The sequence below is a fragment of the Helianthus annuus genome, chromosome 8 (assembly GCF_002127325.2).
Source record: "Helianthus annuus cultivar XRQ/B chromosome 8, HanXRQr2.0-SUNRISE, whole genome shotgun sequence".
In the NCBI taxonomy this organism is placed as follows: Eukaryota; Viridiplantae; Streptophyta; class Magnoliopsida; order Asterales; family Asteraceae; genus Helianthus; species Helianthus annuus.
Genome location: NC_035440.2, coordinates 31157928 through 31169619, shown reverse-complemented (window position 1 = coordinate 31169619; position 11692 = coordinate 31157928).

The following is an 11692-nucleotide window of genomic DNA, read 5'->3' as shown; positions in this document are numbered from 1 at the left end:
CTGCACATACGTACAATTAACATGTTTCAAATAGTTCCTTCTATACAAACGTACAATTATCACGAAATATCCTACCATGGTATCAACCATGATTTTATGGATCCAAATATTAAGACACGTATAGTTGATCAAACCATATATGCACAAGCAAATGTAGATCACGAAATGATATCAAAAGCATTTAACATATTTTTATGCTTCAATATATAAAAATTTAGTTTAAAATCGGAAAAAAACGTACTCACCTTGGTAGTTTTGAAGATTATTACAACTTTGTTTTTCTAAATTTGAACCATTTCTTGTAACCATAACCTAAATATGTATCGTAACAATTTATTGGTAACTAGATATATGGTCTTGATCATAATTTAACCTATAAGTCCTAGTTTAACCTTTTAAACCATTATATTTAACTGTACCATAAAGATTAGAAAATTATGTTCTTGTCACCTTCAATACGGATAGTTTAGGGAATATCTATCCCTTTGAAATGGCACATTTCCCCAATTATTCTCATATAGACCTTAAATTGGCTGGCTTGATCAAATTGCCATGGTTTCGATTGTAGTTTGTATATATTGACTATAAACAAAAGTGATTCATACCTTACTAAACTTGTATGCTTCAATTCAACACTTCAAAACCCCGATACCTTGATCACATCATCTTAAAGTGTGATAAAGTATGAAATATGAGATTTGAACGATCACTTGACAGGCTATTTAAAAAGATATCAGTTGGAAAAGCTTGTTCTGATGTTCCATCACGTATTAAGCATGTCGAGGATCAAAATCGGGTGAGTGTTTGAAGGTTTTACACGTTTCGGAGCTAGATTATAGACCAGCCTCGTCACAGTTCTAAAACGGACCATTTCAGGTTGCTACGTTTTTCCAAAACGGTCTGGTTTTGACAAAATGTCTAAATTTTCATTTTTTTGTCCTCCAGCTTCCCCATATACCTCAATTAACCCTTGTATTTACACAATATGACCCTTATACCCTAAACTTGCACTCTTACTAAATTACACTTAAGTCCCTCAATGTTAACTTTGACAAAATTACACTTTAGACCCTTCTATTTTCTAAAATGCTAATATTGGCACAACATTTTGTAGGCTGTTATATCCCCCACCTTTATAGAAATCTCGTCCTCGAGATTTAATTGAATAGGTATGGGTATTTCTTTCTCATCACATTTTCCAATTCCCGAGTATATACTCAGGTCCTTGTTTTGAATCTTATTTTACTTTAACTAATATTAATCTTTTCCTCTATAATTTCTTAATATGTTTATCTTTAATTTGTATTAGTTTTTCAACAAACTTTTATTCCTCCTTTACTTCCACGTCTTGCAAAAGTACTACTAATGATTCATCAGCTAGACACCTTCTTAAATTTGATGCATGAAATACATCATCTACCATTTCCATTTCAACGGGAAGTTTCAACTAGTAAGCTATTGGTCCTTCTATTCTTATGATTTCAAGTGGACCTACAAATTGTGGACATAACTTACCCTTCTTTTAGAATCTTACAACACCTTTTCAAGGCGACATTAATAACACTTTATCTCCGATATTTAATTGTAATGGTTTTCTTCATCGATCAACATAGCTTTTCTGTCTAACCCTGGTTGTTTTCAGCTGTACTTATATTTGAATAGTTATAAACCTAGATCATTAGAACAAACCTATGGCCAGTTATATTATCAAAGAAAACCACCCGACTTCCTTTTTCGTCAACAACAAGTTTCAGTTTCATCAAGTTATATATTCTAAAAGACTCTATCAATATGGTCTTTCCTAATCGATCAACATGTTCGATCATTAGTAATCACCATCGATCATCATGTTGTTCCTGATTGCATTAGTGTGTTTTATGTTGATTATCATGTTGTGTTTTATATTCATAGTTCTACGATGGTGTGTTTCAAGTTTTTATGGACTGTTAGGGTTTGGATATTGTGTTCTAATGATCTTCACTATGTTATTTGTAGGTTTTGAGTGTGTTTTATGGCTGAAATTGTGGTGTTTTATGACTTTGTACACTTTGTAGGAAAAATGGACTTTGTAACCGAACCCCACCCTGGTGGGGTTCGGTTACAAAGTCCATTTTTTCCTACAAAGTGTACAAAGTCATAAAACACCACAAGGTGGGGTTCGGTTACAAAGTCAATTTTTCCTACAAAGTGTACAAAGTCATAAAACACACTCAAAACCTACAAATAACATAGTGAAGATCACTAGAACACAATATCCAAACCCTAACAGTCCATAAAAACTTGAAACACACCATCGTAGAACTATGAATATAAAACACAACATGATAATCAACATAAAACACACTAATGTTAGTCATTCAAAAATCAAAGCCTTATCATCCAAAACACAATACAAAACCCACAAATATGGCGTTTTAGTAATCTTCACTTTGTTATTTGTGGGGGTTTGAGTGTGTTTTATGACTGAAATTATGGTGTTTTATGACTTTGTACACTTTGTATGAAAAATGGACTTTGTAGCCAACTCCCACCCTTAGTTATGATATTATAACATATTAAAACTAGCGATAATATTCTTAATATTAATTCTTTATTTAATACTAAATAAATAATAAAATATTTATTTGATAGCATTAAAATCATCATAATCTATATCAATATAATATTTTAGTTATGATATTATATTATAATAAATTAAAACTAACGATAATATTCTTAATATTAATTCTTTTCTTAATACTAAATAAATAATATAATATTTATTTAATAGCATTAAAATCATCATATTCTATATCTATAACTTTTTTTCTATATCTAAATTTATATCTATATTAAGAAAAGAAATTTATGATGGACACGTTTGTAAGCTATATTTTTTTTCTTGCATCTCTCTTCTACTTAATTATCTCCTACTTAATTATAAATACTCATTTTCTATAATTAAAGATATTCATTATATACAGATATTAGTAAATGATAACACTAAAACAAAAACAAATTTAAATACGTTATCTTTACTTTGAAACGAATAATATACAATTTTATTCCTATAAAATTTCAAAGATATATAAAAATAATCTATTACTTCACATATAATTATCTTCAAGTCATATAATTAAAATATTAATACATTCAATTTTTCATTATTCTCCACCGACTTTTTTTAACATCCTCTCTTCCTCACTTATTTATATGATATATATTATTCTTGCATATTTTTGGGTGTTCTTTTAGCTAAGTTACATTTAAATGATTATGTGTCTCTTTATTTTTACATATTAAATTAAATTAGATATTCGTCCGTATACAATATATCCATGTAATAAATACAAAAGGATCGTTTTGTGTATGATTGAATCAATATATGTTGTTTAATATAACAGGTTATTTATTAATATTAGTTTCAGTGATTATTGTTATATCATTATTTTATTTTCTTTCTCGCTTATCTCAATATAACGAGTTATTTAGTAATATTAATTTCAAAGATTATTGCTATATCATTATTTTATTTTCTTTTTCGCTTATCTCTTATATATTTTATATTTCTTTTTTAACTATTTCTTTTGTTTTCATGTTTATTTAATAACTCAATCCGTACAATACACGTATTTTTTTAAAGATGTGACTTTTTTTTATCACTAAGTACATAAAATTATATTTATTCAGCCCGTGTAATACACGGGTTCTAAACTCGTATATATATCCTGTTCTTCCAGGTGTTGTCATTCTTTGTGCAATATTAGTATGCATGATCGGGTTCTCCAAAGTTCATTGGGTCGCATTTGTGTATATTTTTAGAACCATTTTGTTTGCGGCCCAAAACCTCTCTGTCCAGCCCAACTTGGATTAAATGGCCCATGTTAATTATATGTATTAATGTCACTTGGCTGGTACAAGCTAATGAAATAAAAGAATAGTATATGATAATCATGTATTCATATATTTTGTCAAATCATACCACAATAAAATCTACATTGAAATAATATTTTTTTACATAAGGGTTATCGTTATCTTTAATTTTAACTATGCAACCCTTCTTATAGATACTGTTAGTAGGTTAGAACCCTGTGTATTACACTGACTGAATAAATATAACTTTATATACTAAGTAACAAAATAGTTACATCTTTTAAAAACTCATGTATTGCACGAATTGAATAAACACATGTCTTACACGAATAATGTAATCCGTTAACACATTTAGTCATCAAGATGTGTTTTCTAACAAAATGAACTTTGAGGTACTATTTACTTATTGTAACATCTCACTTTATTTTTTATTTGTGTATTACATGGTTTATAACATTTTACTTTGTTTTTTTTATTTATTATTAGGTTAGAAACTTACGTATTACTTGATGTTGGATAATCAGCAGAAAAAAAAGAAATATTTTAGTAAAAAATATTAAATACACAAGAGATAAGTTGGATATTATGATGTAATATTATTATTTCATTGGAGTGTAAAACGGGATAATGAGATCCTTTATTAAAAGTAGGATTCTAATTATACCACACTAGTAGGGTGCCCGCGCGATGCGGTCGGGGCGACACTTTGTATTGCGGCACTCGTTTCTGATAGTTTTCTTATTCGTATAATATTTATGATAACATTATTGTGGTGAATATATGTCATATGTGTTACACATATGTAAAGTTTTGTTTTTTTATATAAAAATTAATAATCAAAATACAGAAAATATTGTTTTTTTATAAAAATTAATAATCAAAAGACAAAAAATAAAAAGATAAGTTGTTATAATTGTAAAGTGTGTTTATTTTATTGGTTAAATTATAAAGTATAATTTTATTCTTTAAAGTTCATAACTTTTTTTAAATATGCACATAGTACTCATTCAATAAACTTTAAGTTTAAAATTTTTTATTTTTATATAAATAAAAAATAGTGTTTGACTCGTAAGTACGTTTTACACCTTTAACTTAAATTGTTAAATTTCATTTTTTACATATATAAAAAACTTATATTTTTATAAAATTTCAAGAATTGTTTTTATAGAAAAAATAGGATGTTAAGAGTTTATATCTTTATTGACTTTATATCATACTAATTTTATAATAGTAACTATAGAAGTGAATTAGGGTTTAATTTTAGATTTGTCACCCCTTTATTTAGGAAGTTTGTTGTGGTTAGTTTTAAGTTTTTATAAGATATAACAAAGTATGGATGTTAGGCCGTTTTAATAAAATAAAATATGACACATAACATCTTCATTTTATGTTACGGTACTCTTAATTCTTTTTGTTTTTGTTTGCATAGATAGAGTCATTCTTTGTAGATTAGGCGCATTAGATCACAAGTATTAATTACTTGTACATTAATGCATTGTCGACTTGTACCTTTTAATCCGTACGTTGATATTGAACAAGACAACTACCGAAACGTCGACAAAAATGTGTAGGTCGTCATACTATCTTTGGATTTTTTTAAACAGTATAGTTTATAAAATATGTCAAGAATACGTGTAAAAAAATTATAAGTTTGTTGTGGAAAGGTTGAATTGTAACTAATTATCTATAATTTTGTTAAAACCTCAGGGATTTAAGTGTAATAAGTTTAGGGGTTAAAAAATAAATAGTGTTTAAAAGACCAAATTACCCTCATTTTAGGGGTTTTTCTATAAATAAAGGGGAAAAAGTTCTTATTTTTTGGGTATCTTAAAATACACTTCCCTCATGCATTATAACATAGTATAGATGTATAAAAAATATATATGTTCTACATGTATTGTATAAATCCTTTTAACGAAACAGTTGATTAAAATAAATATTTTATTTTAATATGTGATTATCAGTTATCCTTGTCCTTATCATCAAATATAAAAACAATTAAAACTACCAATTAAATAAAATCTTTATCTTTATAAATATTTTAGTTAATTACATAGTTAGTCCATGTGGTTTGCACAAAGTAACATACTTAGTTACTAATAGTTTAAAATCACCTTCTAGGGTATTAAGTATTAACTTTTCATTTTGTAACGTTTGGAGGTATTAACGTTATTTGTAGGTTTAAAATTACATTCTATTAGTACCTAAGTATGTTATTTTGTGCAAACCATATGGACTAACTATGTTAATACCCTAGAAGTTAATACATCCAAACGTTACAAAATGAAAAGTTAATACCCTAGAAGGTGATTTTAAACTATTAGTACCTAAGTATGTTATTTTGTGCAAACCACAGGGACTAACTATGTAATTAACTCTAAATATTTAAAACGCTAATATATTTCTTTAGATTTTAATAATTAATATATGGTTATAATAATTAATATGTCTTTATCATTAAATCTCTTCTATAAATTTTAAATTTAATATCATCAATAATTAACTTTCCATAATAAATATTTAAAAAAATAATTAAGAATGCCTCATACAGCGCCATGTGTCCATAACATGGTTTCTTTTATTATATAGTACTAGCGGTAAGACCCGTGTGCAAACACGGGTCGTTTCTTAGAAAACCATGCATAGCCCATATTGATAGAGAGTAAAAAAATAATTAGTACAAACTTATAAAATTGATATACACTAATGGTCAATAGGTTTATTCAACAGCAATTCCATTATGTTGATAACAAACTACTGTTATCTATTAACTGTTAAAAACTTCTGTTGCTTTCCAATAGACTTTAATAAGAACTGTCATCCATTATCTCCAACAAAGCTTGCCAGATGGATAGATAGTAACTATCAGATGTTAGTCAACCCATGTTAAAAAGGTCAGTCAACAGAAACTACAAAGGTTAGTAAACATATATTAACAAAATAATGTTATTAACAACATGTGTTAGAAAACCATGCATAACACATATTGATAGAACATATACATATGTGTAGATATTGTACCAAGGCAAAACGTGTTATCTATTATAGCTAAAAGATATCTATTATAGCTAAAAGATATCTATTATAGCTAAAAGACAACTATAGACATGCATCATCAGTTAATATATAAGATACATATGAGTATTTCTATTGTACTATCCAAAAAAAAGTAGCACCCGCCCATTGACAATGAAACTTGTTTATAGACATAACTACATATAGAACATGTCTAAGAAGCAAAATTAGTACCATCAACGAACCAAATGTACAACCACAAACAATCATGACATGAAACTAAGAGGACTTTATCTTTGTCACGATATGCACAACTTTTTTTAACTTCAGCAATTGAGTAGACTTGTGAAACTCTAACGAAAGTTCATCACCAAAAGCAATATTGCAAGATCTCAGATAAGAAGACCATCCAACAACAACATAGTTGAATCCAGTATTGGTTTTTTGAGATGTTGTAAACAGTTCCTGGACCTCACATTTAAGATTCTGGATCTTGATAGGCTTAGGATTATCAGTATGCAGATCCAACGCAGATGATACATCTGATGGCAGTTGCTAAAAAACAGAAAATTGAACCGTGAATTTTATAAAATATTGATATATAACTGAAGTTATTGAAATAACGAAACAAAACAACGACTGCAAAAGCTTACAAGTCTGTCTTCAGCATGTGTGGTGAAGTGTAAGACTGATTCTGAAGTGGATGATACTAAACGAACCTTTCGAACTTTACATGGTCTATCAACAGCTTTATTATCCTCTACAATTGTCTTGCCACGAAGTTTGCGCATCTTTTCCACCTAAGAAAATTAATTTAGAATATAACAACTCTAAATTCTTGAAATTTTATAACTTTCTTTATCAACACAAACTATCTTCTCAACTCAGCTTTGAAGTTTAAGACTCGATCATACAGAAGAATATCAATATATTGAGACAGTAATAAAATAGACAGTATAAAACTAATAAACACTTACATTAGATATAACACTTGAAGAGGCAGAAATGTCACGAACAGGAAAATCTTTAGACGGTAGTTGACGATCGTTAACATCATTAGCTATTTTTACAGAATGATCTTCAGGCTACAACAAAATTTAAAAAAAAAAACTTCTTATACTTATAATGCAATATAATATATGCGTAGAAAATTATAAATTTACAGCATTTTTAACATCTGACTCATCAACCAGACACGCAATCTTTGAATCAAATAGCCCATCATCAGTAAACTATATTTATAAGAAGAATCATATATAAGAAACCATATTTTAAATCATAATAATATATAAATATTACATGTGTATATATACATTAAAAATATCCTCAAAACTCGTAAGCTGCTTAGAATTACCAACCAAAGCTCCAACATCCTCATCATCCAAAGCAACTTCCTCGGAATCCAGAAGCTGTTTGTGTTTAGCCTACAAAATGAGATTTCAAAAGTTATTAGCATAATATAATAAAAGTTACTTATCACCGTCATGTTATTAAACAATGTATTATATCATCAAAATTTTATACCGTAGCCAATAAATCAAATCCATCATCTCCATAAACTGAATCATCCAAAACAACTACATCAGCCTTCTTGAAAGAAACCTCTGTTCCAGTCTCGGAATGGAAAACGGAAAGCTCAAATGTTTTAGATGCAATCATGATAAAAACCAACCAAGATTCAACTAGTATGGGAACTTCTTCAATTAACTTTGACCATCCATCAGTAAATCTGCATCCATCAGTCCATCCTTTCATCATCACATTCCAAAACCTTTCGCCAACATAGATAGTTGCCATCCCATAGTCGTAATTTTTACCATAGAATTGTTTCCAAAATTTGTCAGCAATTAGCTATAGAATAAGCAAAGGAATATTTAGCCCAGACTTGCAAATTTGATATGAACTAATGAGCAACAGAAGTTACAACGGATTAGTCAACAAAAGTTAAAATGAGAATTACTCAACAGGGTTAGTCAACAATAGTTACAATATTTACACACAACCTAACCACTGTTTGGCTATCAACTATTACATACCTTTGTTGCTATCCAACAGAGGTTTTGTAACATCTGTCATCCATTATGTCCAGCAGAGGTTGCAACATGGACAGATCTTAAATATCAGATGTTAGTCAATCGAGGTTAAAAGACTTAGTCAACAGAAGTTAAAAAGGTTAGTCAACAGATGTTAAGATTATAAGGAAACAGACGTTAAAATGGCAAATAGATGTTAGCAAGCTGTTGAGATAGCATAAAATATTTAGAGTAAGTAACGAAATAATATATCGTTATTTACAGTCATACCAACTTCAGGGCTAATATTTGCTGAAATGTAAGAGTTCTCGTACACTTTTTCTTTAAAACATGAGATAACGAACGACAAACGTCCAATAGCTTTCACAAATACAACATCTTTCGTTTTCAAACAACAATCTCTAACAAACTTTGTCCATCCATCCGTAAATATACAATGATCATCTCTCTTCTTTACTCGTACTAACCATGATTTGTCACCATCAAGTAACTCTACGATTCGCCCATACGGGACCTCCTTGCCCCACAACAGAGTCTGAAAATCAAGTGGTATATTCTGCAACAGTAGTTAACAAACATCTTACATCAAAAATTAACGTAGAATCCTAATAGTAGCAAGAAAGTTAAAAAAACATACCAAAAATATAATATCATCTTCATTAAGGAATTGTAAAAAGGATGGTGTTTGATTGGATAGATTCATATCTGCAAATAAACAATTTAAACTTACAAGTTATTATAAAAATCAAGTGGTATATTCACACACTTAAGGTATTATAAAAACAAAGCACAAAACAAAAATCATCATCTCTCACAACAATTAAGCAAATGAGCGTTTGCCAAAAATTATATAGTTGATTTATCAATCGTAATGTAGAAGACAACATCATGAAGATGCATGCACAAATTGTGACAGAGAATGCTATCAGTAACTTCATTTAAGTTAATGCAGTACTTAATCAATAAAAATACACCGTATTACAGCAACTATTATTTGCTTCAAGAGAGAATATGAAATGCCGTCAGTGACAAACACATACTCATAACATCAAATAATGATTAATCTAACATATATAATACAAACAATAAATTCAAAAAGACAATACTTGATTTTATAGCGTGTAATCTATAATATGCAATAGAACCTTACCGATTTTGATAAGAAAGTTATTTGAGAAAACTTTCGAATATCTTTTCTGGAGCTTATATTCAATAATGGAGATGAAATGTATATTAAATTGAGTTAATATAGATGTTACATTTACACTGGTTTGTTGAAATTAAATTTTGTAAAATTTATACTTTACTCCCTTTTACATTAAAACATCGCAATTTTTAGACAGCAATAACCATTGTTTGAATATAAATTTAAAATGGTAAATACGAAAAACTTATCTATTAATTTAATATATTTATATTTATATAATTAAAAATAGTTTTTAAATCCCGATATTAAAGATTATTATAAGTTAAATAAATAAACAATTACACGTTAATAGATAAATATCTTATTTTCAACAATCCCAATACAATCTCACCTCTTCTTCTCCGGCGAAAAAACTCTACAGTTTCTTCTTCCCCAGACTTGACGATCAGAAGTTTGAAGTTTTAGATCAGGTATTTTTTTGTTCTCTTGTGTATCTTATAGGTATGCTTTAACATGTTCCTTTCAGTTTCCTCATTTCAATTTATATAAACCTCAAAATCATAATCTACTGATGTTAAAATAGATAAACTTATATGAACTTATTTTCTTTATTTTATAATAAGATTTATATCAACCTATTTAGTTACATTTTGATTCATTCCATTTAAGTACACATTGTTAGATTCATATTGTTGGTTGTAGGGACCATATTGAAATACACAATATATAAGTTTGGTCCTACAGAGTGTTGGATATTTTTTTATACCTTAAATAGAATGCTTTTCAGATAAAATTGATTTTATATTTTAGTATTTAACTGTTATTGTATTTTTTACTTTCAGATGGAGTTTATGATAATTATCAACGCCTCTCAATTGGCAGACCTAAATGAGGGATTGGTAAGCTATATTCTTAGAACAAATTAGCTCAAATCACAATTGTATGCTAAAAAATGTATTTATAAAATTAAAGATATATTAAATGTTGTGTATTTTATATACATAGGTACTTCCGAAGATAATGGCTAACCAATTACCAAGAAAGTGTGAAGTGATAAAGTTGGTTGAATATACGGGTTTTAAGTATAAGATTGCAGTACAGAACATCGGTCATAAAAGTAAGAGGATAAACGGGCCAAAATGGACCCGGTTTGTTGAAACTTATAGAAATAACAAAATAGACAAGCTGTGTTTAAAAAAATTGAAGGAAGCAAAATTTGAGTTAAATGTTTTGAACAATGAGGGATTGGAGATTAGAAAAGATTGCTCGAACATAGATTATGTTCATGGATGCTTGATACAGGCTGAAGAAGAAACATACTGCAAGCAGGTTAAAAACTGCTACTTATTTTTATATATTACCAGTGTATCTTTTGGACTGTTAGAAAAACTTCTAATTTATATTTTGTATCCTATATAAAATCTAATATGACATTTCTAAAATATATGAAATTATAGCATTTACCACACGATTTGCTGAAGCTGTTGTCGCAAAGGAGATTAAAAATTGATAACTTGGTTACCAAAGTACATGGACCAAAGCAGAGTAGTAAAGTTGATGTGCATTATGTTTTCTCTCCTGAAAACAAAAAGGGATTAGCTGCTGGTTTTATGGGACCAGGATGGACAACTTTTTGCTTGGAAAA